The following is a 17,339-nucleotide window of genomic DNA, read 5'->3' as shown; positions in this document are numbered from 1 at the left end:
TGAAAACACTGCCAACATAGTGTTGGCAGTGAAACACTGCCAACTTCTGCTAGGAAGTGTTTCAGGCTGTGTTCCAGAGTGTTTCAGGCTCTGAAACACTTCCTAGCAGACCTGAGAGGTCATCATGTGCTAGTTCAGTCAGACAACACGTCGGTGGTCTCTTATATAAATCGTCAGGGGGGCCTGCGGTCTCGCCGGCTTTACAAGTTGGCCCGTCAGGTCCTCCTGTGGTTCCTAGGGAAGTTACTATCACTGAGAGCAATGTATCTTCCTGGGTATTTGAATGTGGCAGCGGACTCTCTGTCGAGGCAGGGGCCGAGGCCGGGGGAATGGAGACTCCACCCCCAAGGTGGTGGAGCTCCTTTGGTCGAGTTTCGGTCGCGCCGAGGCGGACCTATTCGCTTCCAAGAAGATATCGCACTGTCGTCTGTGGTTCTCCATCAGTCATCCAGCCCCTCTGGGGTTGGACGCTATGGTGCAGCCATGGCCGAGGTCACGTCTGTACGCTTTTCCCCCGATTGCTCTGCTACCAGGAGTTCTGGAGAGGGTTCGCCGGGACGGGGTCAGCCTACTATTAGTAGCCCCATTCTGGCCGGCCCGATTATGGTTTGCGGACCTGGTTTCTCTCCTGGACGGCTCTCCGTCACTATACGTCACTATACTGGGGCGTTAGGATCCACCTCCTGCTAGCCTCACTAGACAACAGTAGACAACAAGGGTGTTTGTTTATCAATCCCATAATTCATAGTTCATTAGATTGTTATATGGGATTGTCTTCATGAGAAATATATGCAATGCTGTGAGAGCATTGAGAGAATTGAAGTATCATAATGAGGTATCATCCCATTATATTTTTCCTTTTGAAACAGACTATGATGTTGTGTAGGTTTTGAAACCCTTTTTGAGTAATATTTTTTTGGAATTTTGAAATATAATGTAAAAAGAAAGTAATTTCTGTTCCACAATTCCTGTGAAGCTGCAATATCAATCACCACATCACAGCAACACCAACACTAAACAAAAGGGTCTGGGCCATTACTCGTTGACTTGTCCAATTTATTAATCTAGCCCAAAGGAATAGAGCTAAAAGACATTGTTTAACTTTGGACAATGTCAGTGCAAGTTGACTTTAAATCTGTCACACAAACATTCAGGCACCTCTGGTATGAATACAGGCTAAAGGTTATTTCAGATAAAGCATTTTTAGGGAGGAACGAGAATTGTTAGCCCAAAACAATACCAAAAACATTTATGCATTAGAAACTGCATGGGTGATGAGACATCAATACTAAAAGCAGAACGCTCTTGAAGAACGTCACTCTAACAGGAAGTAACATGTACATTATTAACCAGCATATAGTTTCAGGGTTAATTCAGGGTTAACTAAGGATTTATTTATAAATAGTTTATAATAAATGTTTCAAAAACATAAGCCACATTTTGTCACGGTTTTGTGGTGGTTGAAGAAGGACTCAAAGGCAAAAAGCTCCAATTTGAACACTCGAACACTCACAGGTGCAGGCAGGCAGGATAACAGGGAAGAACACACACACAAAACACATCTAACTACGACTAGATACAACTAACTACTGACAAAGAGTGACTGAACTGAAGGGACTAAATAAAGACATTGATTAGTGAAGACAGGTGACACAGATGATAATGACGAAGAACAGGTGGGTGATTGAGGGAGTGAGTTCAGGTGTGGAGACAAGAAGGATTCTGGGTAGAGTAGTGCAGACGAAGACAGACAGGTGCAGACGAGGACTGTGACACATTTATTGAGACCATTATTTATATATATATATATATAAGCATTAATGTACATACGTCAGAAGAAAATTTTCTATATATAAAATACTGCTGTCAAACGATTAAAATATTTAATCGCGATTAATCGCATTAATGTCATAGTTAACTCGCAATTAATCGCAATTAATCGCACATTTTGTATCTATTCTAAATGTCTCTTGATTTCTTTTTGTCCCATTATTTTTTTCTCATTTTAACACTAGAAGTGCCAGAATTCCAAAACTACTAGAACTGCCACCAGGGGTCATTTTGACCGCTAGATTCCAAACAGTGTTAATTTCATTGACGAATAATTTTCGTCATTATTTTCGTCGACCACATTTTTTTCAAAGACGAAAACGAGACGTTAACTAAATAAAAACTAGTTTTAAATGACAAAAACTATGACGAAAGTCTATTGACATTTTCGCCAACGAATAAAAACTAGATATAGTGACGATTTGGGAAGCGATCCAGTCAGCAACAAAAGAAAAAGAGAAAAGCATTCACTGCTCGTTAATAGCTTTAATAAGTATTCATTATATTTAATTCATACAAATAAATATCTCTGCTGCTTGAAAGAATAAAGAATGATGTATGCAAGGAAAGAACGCATATATAATTCATTGAAAAGAAGACCTTTGTTATACTTCAGGAAAACTGTTTTTATTTAATTTTAAAGTTTTTTTTTTAAGTCACAGTAGTTAAAATATTTATCTGTATTGCATGTTCAAACTTTAAAATCATTAATTTTAACAGGTTAATAGATGTTTTCTCCGGGAGAATATGGGTTTGGAAATTTTAGAGAAATTCTAAATGAATGCATTACAATTTAAATATACCCATATTTTGGTCGACTAAATCTATAGATTTAGTCGACTAAAATCTTATTGTATTTCGCCGACTAAAACTAGACTAAAACTAAAACAATTCAGATGATTAAAATATGACTAAAGCTAAATGGCATTTTAGTCTAAGACTATGACTAAAACTAAATCAAAATTTGCTGTCAAAATTAACACTGGTTCCAAACTCTATATCTTTAATGATAAAAACCCAATTGAGAGATTAATGCATTTATTGTATTAGGATATATTTTAAAAACAAAACAAAGAAAACAACACCAAACTGTACATTTAAACAAGTTTAATTATACATTTATCAATAATAATATCATTAGTGACCTACCGTAATTATCGCATATTCAAAACAGATAGGCTATATTTCCATTTACATTCAACATAACTCAGAACAAGATAACAACTAAAAGTATTTTATTTAATTATAAAACATTTTATTTTAATATAATAACATAAAATAAATAATAGAAAAAGCGGGAAACGAGCTGATCTAAAACAAAACAAAGAAGAACTAAGAAGGAAGCGTAGAATACAGAAACATAAAAACACTAGCCTATTTTACAAATTGTTTGTTAATTATTTACATCAATATAGTGCTTGGCTATTTAAGCTTCACAGTCAAGGCAAGTGACCTCTATTCTCCTCGAACAATTTCCACACACGGGTTTGCGGCATTTGCAGCAGGTGTCGTAGGTTTTGTTTTGACCGCAGCTTCTCCGAACCTGGCACTGCCTCCCCTTTGGTGTCTGCTGCGGTGGTTGCTTCTGCTGCTGACTGGAACCTTGTGCCAACTGCCCAACTCTTTTCTCCTCCATGAACTGTGCTCTCAGCTCCTCTCCAAGTTGCTGCATGAACTTCCTCCGAGGTAATTTGCTGCTGGTGCACTCCTTGAAGAGGATGTGGGCATTGATCCCAGCTAGGTCGAGGATGTTATAAAATACAGCGACTGGCCATCTACGTGTACCGCCTTTCACCGAGTATGCCCTTGCCATCTGGTCTAGGACGTCCACACCGTACTTGGTGTTATTATAGTACGTCACCGACTCGGGCTTTGCCTTCGGCCCATCGGTGATGCCCACGCTTGTGTGCACAGAGCTCAAAATACACACATTCTTCCGCGGCTTTCCCTGGTAGATGGTGAGCGTTGCGTCAGCACATTTCAGCACCTTTGTTCAGCACCTTGTTCTTTCGCAGAAGGGGGCAACTCACGTTTCGTTTTCCCCACGGTGCCAACCAGGCTGGTCTTTGCCTGTAAGGCTCTGGCCAGTTTGAGAGACGTGAAGAAGTTATCCGTGGTGATATTTCTTCCTTTCCCAAGGAATGGATCCGCCAGCCTCAGCACCACACTCTCTTCCACAAGCTGACCTCTGCTCCGCGTCTCGTCCTTCCCCAGATACGGAGCCCCGTTCAGCATATATTTGGTTTGGACATCTGCAGCAAGCCAAAATTTGATGCCGAATTTATCAGGCTTATTCCCCATATACTGAATAAATTTGCACCGGGCCTTGGTGGGGAACAGCTGCTCATCAATTGTGATGTCGGCACCGGCCTTGTAGCAGGCTATGCTGTTCTGAACGAACTTGTTCCAAGTGGCCGACACCAGGGCAAACTATTCATCCTGCAGGCGCACACGTCGGGTCTCCTTTTCATCGAACCGCAGGAATCTCTGAAGCGATTTCTGGCCATGGTTTCCTTGAAAAATGGAAAGCCCCATTTTTCTGACCACAGGCTGTTTAACTCCATGTTTTTTGCACCTTGTGCGCCACAGATATATAGCAGGGCTATGAAGGCTTTTAATTCAGCCACTGTGAGGTCCCATGAGCTGTCACCACGATGCCGATGTGCCTCAGCCACAGTGCAGTCCCTGATATGCTTCAGCATGCCATCATCAAACACACACAAGAAGGCCGTGAGCGCATCTTCGATGTTGCGCTTGGCGTGCGCTGTGGGGCCAGCAGCTTCAGTCAGGACATTTTTGCTCTGCCTTCTACCTGGACGTTCAGTTGACTGAAGGACCGTCCACACCGTCCCATCCTTCCCCTTTTCCACAGCCGTCTCTGGCTGAGATGGCTCTAAGGGCGGGCTGAGCACAGTTGGCTCAAGAGCAGGTAGGGCTACAGGTCGGGAGGGCCTATAACAATAATAATAGCATAATAAAATAGCATAATAATAATAATATAATAATAATAATAATAATAATAGGATTAGCAGAACTAGTGAACAGCCCATGCAGCAAAACAAACAGCGCAGGACAGCGCAGGACAGGGCAGCGGAGCTCACCAGGATCATCCGACATGAACGGAACATCTGGATCCGCTGTGTCTGATGATAGCAGCCGCCTCTTTTTCCTTGATGTGGACTCTGAATCACTCTCTGATGAGGAGGAAATGTTTACTTGCACTCAGGGAACGTCGCTGTCACTTCCCACCTCCGATTGTTCCCCTGCATCCGAATCATCACTCGTCAAGTTCTGAAGCATCTCCAGGGCCATGGTTCGAGTCATGTTCCTCTTCATTCGCTCATTCATTTTAGACATTTTAGCCTAGCAATATATATAGCCTATAGATAACGTAAGTAATCTCTATAATATTATAGTCCGGTATAATGTAATGTATAATGTAGTCCGGTTTCATTAGCCTATTTCTGATCCACAACTAATGTAGCCTACTTTTTGTTTGTAGAAATTAGCATATAGGCAAACACCGCTACTGAGGTGAACGGGACCGCTACTGACCTTTCTGTTGACAGTTAGAGAGACAACGATCAACCGCGGGATATTTAACCAAAAAATACCGCGAAATTCAGTGCGGTCAATATGACCGTCTATGGCCGAAATAGGTAAATATGTTCATTTTTTGTTGTTGTCTTATGTGCAATTTAGCATTTTAAATGAAAATACAGACACTTTTAGGAAAAGTCAGGTACCAGCAGGATTTTATTCTTTTTTTCAACAAAGTTATTGCAGATATAAAATTCAAAACGGTCAAAATGACCGTTGTGGCCGTTCTAGTGTTAATGCTCTTATCAACATGGAAACAAAAATATATGATGTTAAGTGTGCAATATATTTACATTTATAACGTAATGTAAAATATATGACAAAATGTCATAAAATCTTTAGCTTGCTAAAGAAGGGTCGAAAATGTATTTTGATCATAGTAAGTCCTCTACCTTTTCCCCTATACACAACAGTAGGCTACCATATTTCACTACTGTATCATGACACACAGCTATAATAAATACTGTACTTACATTTAAATGACTGCAATGTAAAATGACAGTTGCTTTCCTATGACTATTAGGCCATATTAGGTGGCACGTACCTAACACTACGTGCAATTATTAGATTTATTGTTGTTTTATTGACATCTTTCCTGAAGTCATTTAAATATTGAAAATATGCACAATATTTATGATGCAAGTATAACAGTGACACTTCAACAGTGAAGTACACTTAAACAATAGATAGAACTCAGTGTCTAACACTGCACACACACTATTAAATAACTGTATTCAATTCTGAAAATATTATTCAAATGAAACCATTTGCAAACGTTAAAACATATGAACATATATGTTGTTAGTAAATATATTGACATACAAATATATTCACATATTTAACTAAAATATATTTATTGGGCCAATTTCAAATATTTGCATACCAAAAATATATTCTGAAAATATATTTCTTTTGTGTATGGGTATTGGCATCCATTTCGGCGTCTCGCGCTCGTCATCCACTCAAAACTTAACGTCAACCTACTATTTGGCCCAAAGTGTGCGGCGTCGTGCCTGTTGTTTTGTTTCCGCTCTAGCTAGATCCGCTTGCACTTTGGTCGAGGAAGCAACAAAACGTCCTCGCGCGGCACAAGCCATTGAAATGAATGGGTTTCATAGCGCAGCGCCGCGCATGCCGCGTCCTGTTGCAAATGCATGTGAAAAAAACGACAAAGTTTGCTAGGGCAAAAAGACTGCTAATCGCGCGATAAAAAAATTGACGCCGTTAAAATGGGTTTGCGTTAACGCCACTAATAACGCGTTTAACTGACAGCCCTAATATAAAACCTTAAAGATTTCTATCAGGCGCTTCATGGGGTTCCCAGCATAGGATAATTTTATGGACCGTAAAACTTCAAATAATAGCTCAGGCTTTTATTTTCCCAAATCGTCGAACTGCACCGGCTTGTATTTGAGACAGGCGTCTATATGAGACAGGCCTTTATAATTTAGCGTTAAGATGTTGTTCATTGAGTGTAGGCCTAGAGTCTCTAATCTCAAAAAATCTCCAAATGTTCCACGTGAAACTGCGGTCTTCCGACCTTTTACTATCGTGTCAATTGATGCAAGAGCTCGTGTTGTTTGAACACTGTTGTTTGAACACTCTGGAAATCCAGACCATGGTTTCCGGAACTGGTTCAGTTGTCAGACACGATCCCCTGGCCTGTTCCGATGAGGAAGGATCTCCTCACACAGGCCAACGGAACGATATGGCATCTCCGACTCGATTTATGGGCCCTCTATGGCCCCTAAACGGGTACCCGGGGACCTTTCTGACAGGGTCTTAAGCACGTCTACTCGGTGCCTTTATGCTTTAAAGTGGTCGGGTTTTTCCAGCTGGTGCTCGAAAAATCGTGTTGACCCAGAGTCATGTGAGGTTTCTGTGGTGCTCTCCTTCCTGCAGGAGCTACTGGACGCGGGCCGCACCCCGTCCACGCTCAAAGTGTACGTGGCAGCCATCGCAGCGCATCATGCTTTGGTGGCTGGCCAATCACTAGGGACGAACGACCTGGTGGTAAAGTTTCTGAAAGGTGCTAGGAGGATTACCCCTCCAGGCCCCCTTCGGTGCCGCCTTGGGACCTCTCCACGGTCCTTAGGGCCCTGAAGGGACCACCTTTTGAGCCGCTCCAGTCGGTTTATCTAAAACCACTCTCGCTAAAGACTGCTCTCCTGTTGGCATTGGCATCGATCAAGCGAGTGGGAGATCTGCAGGCCCTCTCAGTGAGTCCTGCATGTTTGGAGTTTGGAACGGATGACTCCAGAGTCATTCTCAAACCCAGGCATGGTTACGTACCCAAGGTGCTCTCAACACCGTTTAGAGCACAAGTTATTACGCTGTTAGCCCTTCCCCCTTCTGCCAAGGATGGGGAGGTTAATCTTCTCTACCCTGTCAGGGCGCTGAGAATCTATCTGGAGCATTCTGCGTCTTTTAGACAGTCAGAAGAGCTGTTTGTCTGCTTTGGTGGCCGATCTAAGGGTGATTTCGGTATGATTGAGACCTGACGGTGTCTGGTCTTGTCTTGATATAATTTTATATGCAATTTTGCTTTTCCTGTTCATTATTTAGAGTCATGTTTATTTCTGTTTAATTTTATTTCTCAATTTTTATAAATCCACCCACAATTCATACAGTACAACACATGTAATTGAGGTAAATGACGGTTAAAAGTCATTGAAAACATTTAAAAATCAAGTAAACATTTTAGGTGATTTAAACATTTTAGGTAAACTGATCCAAAATATTAGGTAAACTGAGCAAAATCTAGCTATTTCATGATTATTTTTATGAAATCAGCAAAAGCTAATGTCATTTTCCACAGTTCACACATTTCAGGGTCAACTTCCTGTTCGATACCTGCCCCGCCCACCTACAGGATGTCACACCAATAAGGCCATCCAATTTTAATTATGTGGTCTAGGCTAGGGCTCAGCAAAAAAATAAATATTTTCACCCATTAGGTGAGAAAATAAACTCTTTATAGTTATACTGTCCCATTCGACCGTATGTCCCAATCACCCTTAATTCACGCTATGTGTTATAGAATACTAAATAAAACAAACACACCCAAATGAAAGACTATGTTAGAGAAAGTAAGAAGCATATTATAGAAAAACTGTTTGAACATATTTGTTCCCTTTCGTTGTCACTCCGAGTTCCGTCGGATGACGACGAATGGGGTTTCGCTTAGAAAGCCAATCGACTTCGAGTACTACAAAACGAGCCAATGGCAAAGAAATGCCATGGGTCTGCGGAATTTGCATAGCGTAGCACCGCCCCACCTCGTGGGTATTTAAGGAGCTCGCTGGCAGCAAACCGGCATGTTTTCGCTTCGGAGCCAAGGTGATCCTTCGCTCCACAAGCCATTCCTGTACTGTCAGTTCTGCAGACGAGCGAGATTCTCTGGTGTTGGTGTGACGGCGATCTCCGGCGAGGACGCGCTTCCTTCTTTTCTGTCCGTGATTCGACAGCGAGTGTGTTTCTCCCCGGGCGCTTCAACACAGTCAGAGTTTCTTTTTCTCACAAAAGAGCTTGCACGCGGCACGTCTTTTTAAAGATGCCTCGCCCGTGCACTTCTGGTTGCGGTAGACTCGTTGATGACTCTGATGGGCACGAGTGGTGCATAGTGTGTTTGGGCGTTAATCACGCTAGAGCAGCACTCGTGGATGACTCATGTTCTCTCTGTGGGAACATGACCATCGCAGCATTACGATCAAGACTCGGTGATCTCGCAAGAGTGAGGGTCCCCTCATCCACACCCCGATCTACTGACTCTAGAAATAGAGCTAGTACTTCGGCTGGTGGCCAGGGTGATCTGAGGATGACGGTTTGGAACAAAGCGCCGACTATCAGTCCGTGCCCAGCCGCATCCTCTCCAGTGCTGCAACCCGTGAGTGTTCGGGGGATTCCGGCGGGATCATCTTCGGGTGTCCCGCGGGTTTCCTTTGACGCTCCAGAGGATGACGCGATGTCTATCGCAGCATCACAAGGTGGGTCTGAGTCTTCTGGAAGTGAAGACTCATCACAGCTGCCACCTTCGGGTGTGAATACAGTTGTGCTAGAGTCTGATCCAGAGATGACGGCCATGCTGTCTCGAGCCGCCGCGAGCATCGGGTTAGAGTGGAACCCTCCGCCCTGCCCCGAGCGCTCGCGGCTGGATGACTGGTATTTGGGTCAGGCTGCGGACCCCCGTCCGCGTCAGGCCCCGATACCTTTCTTCCCGGACGTGCATGATGAGATCTCGAAGTCCTGGAAGACTCCCATGTCTTCCCGTGACCGCTCGCTGATTTCATCCGCCTTTCCTCCCCTCGATGAGGCCGCTGCCCGTGGGTACACTGGGCTCCCCCCGGTTGAACGCTCTGTTGCGATGCAACTGTGTCCTCAGAGCGCTTCTTCTCGTGGTGAGCCTAAGCACCCATCCAAAGCCTGTATGTACTCGTCTGCGTTAGTGGCGAAGTCCTACAGAGCGGCGGGACAGGCAGCCGCCTCTTTGCATGCCATGGCCATTCTGCAGGTCTACCAGGCCCAGATGCTCAGGGACATGCACGAGGGCAGGACAGACCCGGGGCTCTTCAATGAGCTGCGCGCCGCCACCGACCTTGCTCTCCGAGCGACGAAGGTGACCGCACGCTCCCTGGGTTTGGTGATGTCCACAGCCGTGGTCCAGGAGAGACACCTCTGGCTTAATCTTGCTGATGTGGAGGATGCCGAGCGGTCCCGGCTGCTCGACACCCCCATATCGCAAGATGGCCTTTTCGGCGGTGCAGTCGAGGATTTTGCCCAACAGTTCTCGACTGCCCAGAAACAGACTGAGGCTATTAAGCACATTCTGCCCCGACGGCCCGCTGCTGCCTCCACTCAGCCGACCGGGCAGAATACTCAGTCTGTTTCCCGCCGAGGGCGCCCTCCTACGGCTCCCACCCCTCCCGCCCGGCCCAAGCAGCAGCCTTCACCCGGGCCCGGTCGCGGAGGAGGCCGTAGGAAGGCGCCCCAGCCCTCTCCAGTCCCGCCCCCCGCTAAATGCCGGGTCAAGCGGCGCTCCTGAGACGGGCTGCTCAGGGATGATGTACACTTCTCAGGAGGTGGTAGCAGGACCACTCCTTCCCCCGGTGGAGGGCCGGGGGAGAATCTTGAGAGAAGTGACACATTCATCCCTGAGCATACAGAGTTCTTGGACGACACGGTGCGCCGCCCCCGGGCCGTGCACCCCTCGTCCTCCTCTGTCCCAGAGCCGGATGACAGTGCGCGCCGTCCCCGGACCGTGCCGCTCTCATCCCCCTCTGTCGCCAGACCCCTGGCAGAGCAGACCCCCGTGGAACGTTCGTCCTTCCCTGGTCTCCTCTGTCAGGGCGCGGTTCATGACTGCACCCCCACATCGGGCCGCTACGCCGTCCACGTCTGGGTCAGTCATACCGCCTCGCTGCCCCACCGACGGGAAGTCTGTGGTTCGCATGACCCCGCTGGTTCAGTCCTTGGGAGCTTGGCTAGAGCTTCCCAACCTGTCCCGCTGGGTCGCACGAACGATCAGGCTCGGCTACGCGATTCAGTTCGCGCGGTCTCCTCCCCGCTTCAGGGGAGTCCGCTCCACTATGGTCGGTGGCAATGCCCCTATCATGAGAGCGGAGGTTGCTACCCTGCTGGCGAAGGGTGCGATCGAGACTGTCCCTCCAGCCGAAATGAGGTCCGGGTTTTACAGCCCCTACTTCATTGTCCCGAAGAAAACCGGTGGGTTACGGCCAATCCTGGACCTGCGCGTATTGAACCGCTCCCTTCACAGGCTGCCGTTCAAGATGCTCACCGCCAAACGCGTTTTCGAATGTGTGCGGCACCAGGATTGGTTTGCAGCGATCGACCTGAAGGACGCCTACTTTCATGTCTCCATTCTCCCTCGACACAGACCGTTCCTACGGTTTGCTTTCGAGGGACAGGCATATCAGTACGCAGTTCTCCCATTCGGGCTAGCCCTGTCCCCTCGCGTCTTCACGAAGGTCGTCGAGGCAGCCCTTGTTCCCCTCCGGGAACACGGGGTTCGCATTCTGAACTATCTCGACGACTGGCTGATTCTAGCTCACTCTCGAGATCAGCTTTGCGAACACAGGGATTTGGTACTCCGCCATGTAGCCCGTTTGGGCCTTCGGGTCAACTGGGAGAAGAGCAAACTTTGCCCCGTGCAGAGGATCTCTTTTCTCGGTATGGAGATCGACTCGGTCGCCATGTCCGCGCAGCTTACGAGCGAGCGCGCGCAGTCACTGCTGACTTGCCTGAGACAGTTCGAGGGCAAGAGTGCGGTTCCACTGAAACTTTTTCAGAGGCTCCTGGGGCATATGGCATCTGCAGCCGCGGCAACGCCGCTCGGATTGCTTCATATGAGACCGCTTCAGCTTTGGCTTCGCGACCGAGTCCCGAGGTGGGCATGGCAACACGGCACCCTCCGAGTACCAGTTACTCCGACCTGCCGTCAGACCTTCACCCCGTGGGGGAACCTCAGCTTTCTACGGGCAGGAGTGCCTCTGGAACGAGCTTCCCGGCATGTTGTTGTAACGACAGATGCCTCCACCACGGGCTGGGGTGCCATGTGCAATGGACGTGCTGCCGCGGGCTCCTGGACAGGACCCCACCGCTTATGGCACATCAATTGCCTCGAGTTGCTGGCTGTACAGCTCGCCCTGCGCCGCTTCCGAGCCGTGCTCTCGGGCCAGCATGTACTAGTCCGATCAGACAATACCGCGACCGTAGCGTACATCAACCGTCAAGGTGGTCTGCGCTCCCGCCGTATGTCGCAACTCGCCCGCCACCTCCTCTTATGGAGTCAGAAGCATCTGAGGTCGCTTCGAGCCATTTACATCCCTGGAGCCCTGAACTGTGCAGCCGACGAGCTGTCACGGCTTCAGCCCCTCCCCGGAGATTGGCGACTCCATCCCCAGACGGTTCAGCTGATTTGGGACCAGTTCGGGGACGCACAGATAGATCTGTTTGCCTCTCACGACTCGACCCATTGCGCCCAGTTTTATTCCCTGACCGAGGGCACGCTCGGCACGGATGCTCTGGCGCACAGCTGGCCGCGGGGCCGCAAATATGCGTTTCCCCCAGTGAGCCTTCTTGCGCAACTCCTGCGCAAGGTCAGGGAGGACGAGGAGCAGGTCACTCTGGTCGCGCCGTACTGGCCCACCCGGACCTGGTTCTCCGAACTTGTACTCCTCGCGACAGCACCTCCTTGGCCCATACCTCTGAGGAAGGACCTACTTTCTCAGGGACGGGGCACCCTATGGCACCCTCGTCCCGATCTTTGGAACCTCCACGTGTGGCTCCTGGACGGGACGAGGCAGGTTTGAGTACCCTGCCACCAGCGGTGGCGGCTACCATCACTTCCGCTAGAGCGTCGTCCACGAGACACCTCTATGCGTTGAAGTGGAACCTCTTCGTCAACTGGTGCTCTTCTCACCGAGAAGACCCCCGGAGATGTTCGATCAACGTCGTGCTTTCCTTCCTTCAAGAGGGGTTGGAGCGAAGGCTGTCTCCCTCCACCCTCAAGGTCTATGTCGCCGCTATTGCCGCACAGCATGATCTTATAGAAGGTAAGTCGGTGGGGAAGCATGACCTGAACGTCAGGTTCCTGAGAGGAGCGAGGAGACTGAATCCTCCTCGCCCTCCTCTCGTTCCCTCTTGGGACCTCGCAGTGGTCTTAACCGCCCTGCGTAGTGCTCCCTTTGAGCCTTTACAGTCAGTCGAGCTTAACTTCCTGTCAATGAAGACGGCGCTTCTGACTGCATTGGCCTCCATCAAGAGGGTAGGGGACCTGCACGCATTCTCCGTTGACGAAGCGTGCCTGGAATTCGGGCCGGCTTACTCTCACGTGATCCTGAGACCCCGGCCTGGATATGTGCCCAAGGTTCCTACCACTCCCTTCCGGGACCAGGTGGTGAACCTGCAAGCGCTGCCCCCGGAGGAGGCAGACCCAGCCTTGGCACTGCTCTGTCCAGTACGTGCTCTTCGCATCTATGTAGACAGAACGCAGTGTTTCAGGACCTCAGACCAGCTCTTTGTCTGTTATGGTGGGAAGCTGAAGGGAAAGGCTCTCTCCAAGCAAAGGTTGTCTCACTGGATAGTGGACGCCATTGCTTTGGCATACCAGCAGCAAGGTCGACCGTGCCCCCTTGGTGTGACTGCCCACTCCACCCGGAGTGTGGCATCCTCTTGGGCTCTAGCGCATGGCGCCTCGCTAACAGACATCTGCAGAGCTGCAGGCTGGGCGACACCTAATACATTCGCCAGATTCTACAATCTCCGAGTGGAGCCAGTGTCCTCTCATGTACTCGCTTCAACCAGCTAGTACCGGACCCGCTCAGGTGTCTTCGCTTGCTCGCCATTCCACTCCACGGACTGGATGCGTGCGATATTCTCCTCAGGTGAGCTTCTCCGAAAGCCCTGAGTTCCTCCTGCACTCCTGACGTCGGCGCCAGTGTCTCTTGCCTGCGCGTCGGCTAGGTGCCTCCCGTGTGCATGGTACCTCCCGGAGCTACCCCCACATGTGTATTCCCACTGTAAGCCTCTCTGAGCATGTGTCTTTCCCTTGGCAAGCCACCTTGCCACCCCTGGGGTTGAAATATTCCACCTGCGGCTGGACACCCCAGTGATTCCCCATATGCATCCCTCGGGTCATATGTGTATCCTTAAGTCCCCCCCTCTGGGTTGGCAGTAATTGCATACTTCCCTAAGATCTGGGATATGCTCCCCAGTGTACCTTGGTATTCCTGTGTTAAATAGGAGTCCTTCGTCCGTGCTAGTCTCACGACAGGGATCTCAGATTTACGCAGGGCACTGGAAGACAGCTGAGAAATGGCGTGATTAGACTGGTATCCCCATTCGTCGTCATCCGACGGAACTCGGAGTGACAACGAAAGGGAACGTCTCGGTTACGGATGTAACCCTCGTTCCCTGAGTAGGGAACGGAGACGTTCCGTCTGTCTGCCACTTCCGCTGTACCGCGGGGATCGCCTGAGCTCAGTCTTGGCTCCTCAGCGAAGAAAACATGCCGGTTTGCTGCCAGCGAGCTCCTTAAATACCCACGAGGTGGGGCGGTGCTACGCTATGCAAATTCCGCAGACCCATGGCATTTCTTTGCCATTGGCTCGTTTTGTAGTACTCGAAGTCGATTGGCTTTCTAAGCGAAACCCCATTCGTCGTCATCCGACGGAACGTCTCCGTTCCCTACTCAGGGAACGAGGGTTACATCCGTAACCGAGACGTTTCTGATTATAGATCCTGTGGCTTCCTTCACATCTGCAATCACATTCTTTATTAGATATTCATGTTCTCTTATGCTGGAGTATTTCCCAAGTGTGGGGTTGATTTATAAATACTGTTCCACCAAACATCCTCCCATGGGAATAAAGCATTTCTCAGCACTCATTCTCTTGCTGTCAGAGAAATCGACACACTACTGCTTAATCTACTGTGGGTGTATTTCTTTTAAATTTAGTTAAGAAAACTAAACAACCGAGAGAAATGTATGTCTACTACCTCAGATTTAACGTTTGATCTGTACATCAGCATCGGGGAATAACATTATAATCTCATTCACGGTAGTGAAAGCTACATGTACAAAAGTAACAGTGAAGACTTAACTGTAAACACAGCTTTTGTATCTTCATCAGCTTTTCCATATCTATATACTGGCCCTGATAATCATCACAAATATACCGTTTGCTCCATTTCTGTAAATCCGTTTATATGAATGAATGACTCTCTCACCCGTTGCTCTACAGTTTTCTTCTTCGTCAACAGCCGCTTGCACCCGCTGCTGGTGAGGTCGACTAACAGCTATGGAGATTATCAATCGGCAATCTACTGATATTCCTGTAGTTCCCGGATGTCAAATGTTGAATTTTCTGTCGAATTTGAACCACTGAATTTGTGGAAGCGAATTTGTAAAGCGACATAAAATAGACCGAAAATTGCCTGTTGAATAGTATAGGTTGTATTTTTAAACATATGAATATTTTGGAAGTGAAATCTGAAAGGTGAATAATGGATTATGGATTTTTTAATAATGAAAACGTGTGTGAAATGTTTTGAATTTAAATATTCACAGGTTAAATATACAACCATGTTAAATTTCAGCCCATAAAAATGCAAGCCCTAAAAATACAATGCATTAAAATGCAAGCAGAGTTAAAGCAATGCATATTTTTTCAAGTAGTGCAATTCAACAAGCTTTTTTGTTTCAAAAACATTTGTCATTATTTTACTTCCATAGAGTAACATCCTGTAGGTTAATTTGTAAATTATTATGTTGTATATGTATTTATATTTAACATACTGCACACAACATGATCCATTTGACACTTCTATATGGGCGTAAAAAGTGTGTCTTCTGGGTAACTAACCACAAGCTGGAAACACATGATCAGCAGTGAAAAAGTGGCTTATCACTCTGTGTTGGGTTTGAGTTCTGTGGGCTGTATGAGAAAGTTCATTTATCAAAAAATTTTCAAAACAACGTGACTTGTTATCTATTCATCATCAGGATAGAGATATCTCTCCAAAATCAATTTTGAAATATGATGTAAAAATAAAACCATTTCTGTCCCACAATTCCTGTTAAGCTGCGATATCAAAGAATCAATCACCACATCACAGCAACACCAACACTACGTGACTTTAAATCTATGACTATGTGACTTTAAATAATAATAATAATACGCTTTATTTTATATAGCGCCTTTAAAAAGTATCTCAAAGCGCTTCACAAGAATAAAAACATAAAATTTACAATTAAACAAACAATGCATTACTGACAGAAAAAAACGTATTAAAATACAAAAAATAAAACATTATGAAATATAGGATTAATAATGATAATAATAATAATATAATAATAAGACAATTATAAACAATTAAGTAAAAGCTACCCTAAACAAATAAGTTTTAAGTGATGTTTTAAAAACACTAAGAGATTTGGCTTGCCTAATCTCAATAGGCAGGGAATTCCAAAGTTTTGGAGCATTCGACGAGAAGGCCCTATCACCCATGGATTTTAGTCGGGTATGCGGAACAATTAAAAGGCCAGCTTCCAAAGAGCAGAGATCATTTGCTGGTGTGTAGGGTGTTAAAAGTTCAGTTAGATAATAAGGTGTCAGTCCCTGCAAGGCCTTATAAGTAAGCATTAAGATTTTAAAATCAACACGGAATCTGACAGGGAGCCAGTGTAAAGATTCCAGTACCGGAGTAATATGGTCCCTTGTCCTGTTTCCAGATAGAATTTGAGCGGCAGAATTTTGTACCAACTGTAGTTTGTTAAGGGTAGCTTTTGAAACCCCAGCCAACAAAGCATTACAGTAATCAATACGAGAAAATACAAAAATGTTAATTAGCTTTTCAGCCACTGGGAGTGACAACATAGGACGCAATCTGGCTAGGCCTATATTTTTTAGATGAAAAAATGATGTCCTGACAGTGCCCTAAACATGAGGAACAAATGTCAAATTATTATCAAATATCACCCCCAGATTTTTTTATTTAGTCTGAAAATGAAGTGTAGAACCTTCTACACTAAAAGTGGGGGAGCCTTCCGTAGCTGGTGAGGTGAACTAATGAGCATTACTTCCGTCTTATCACTGTTTAGACATAAAACATTTCTAGACATCTAATCTTTTATCTCAGAAATACAAAAGGAAAGATGAGACACAGCTACATTTACATTGGGTTTTGAATGTATATAAACCTGGGTGTCATCTGCATAGAAGTGAAAACTGAGACCAAGTGATCTTAAAAGTTGACCAAGCGGATAAACGTATATGTTAAAAAGTATAGGCCCCAGGATAGAACCTTGAGGTTCACCAATGCACTACATCAATAGCAGACCTGAAACCACCCATAGCAACAAACTGCTTTCTATCAGAAAGATAGGACTT

The sequence above is a fragment of the Rhinichthys klamathensis genome, unplaced genomic scaffold (assembly GCF_029890125.1).
Source record: "Rhinichthys klamathensis goyatoka isolate OS25496 unplaced genomic scaffold, OSU_Roscu_1.1 h1tg000004l_1, whole genome shotgun sequence".
Lineage (NCBI taxonomy): Eukaryota > Metazoa > Chordata > Actinopteri > Cypriniformes > Leuciscidae > Rhinichthys > Rhinichthys klamathensis.
This window is presented reverse-complemented; position numbering follows the sequence as displayed.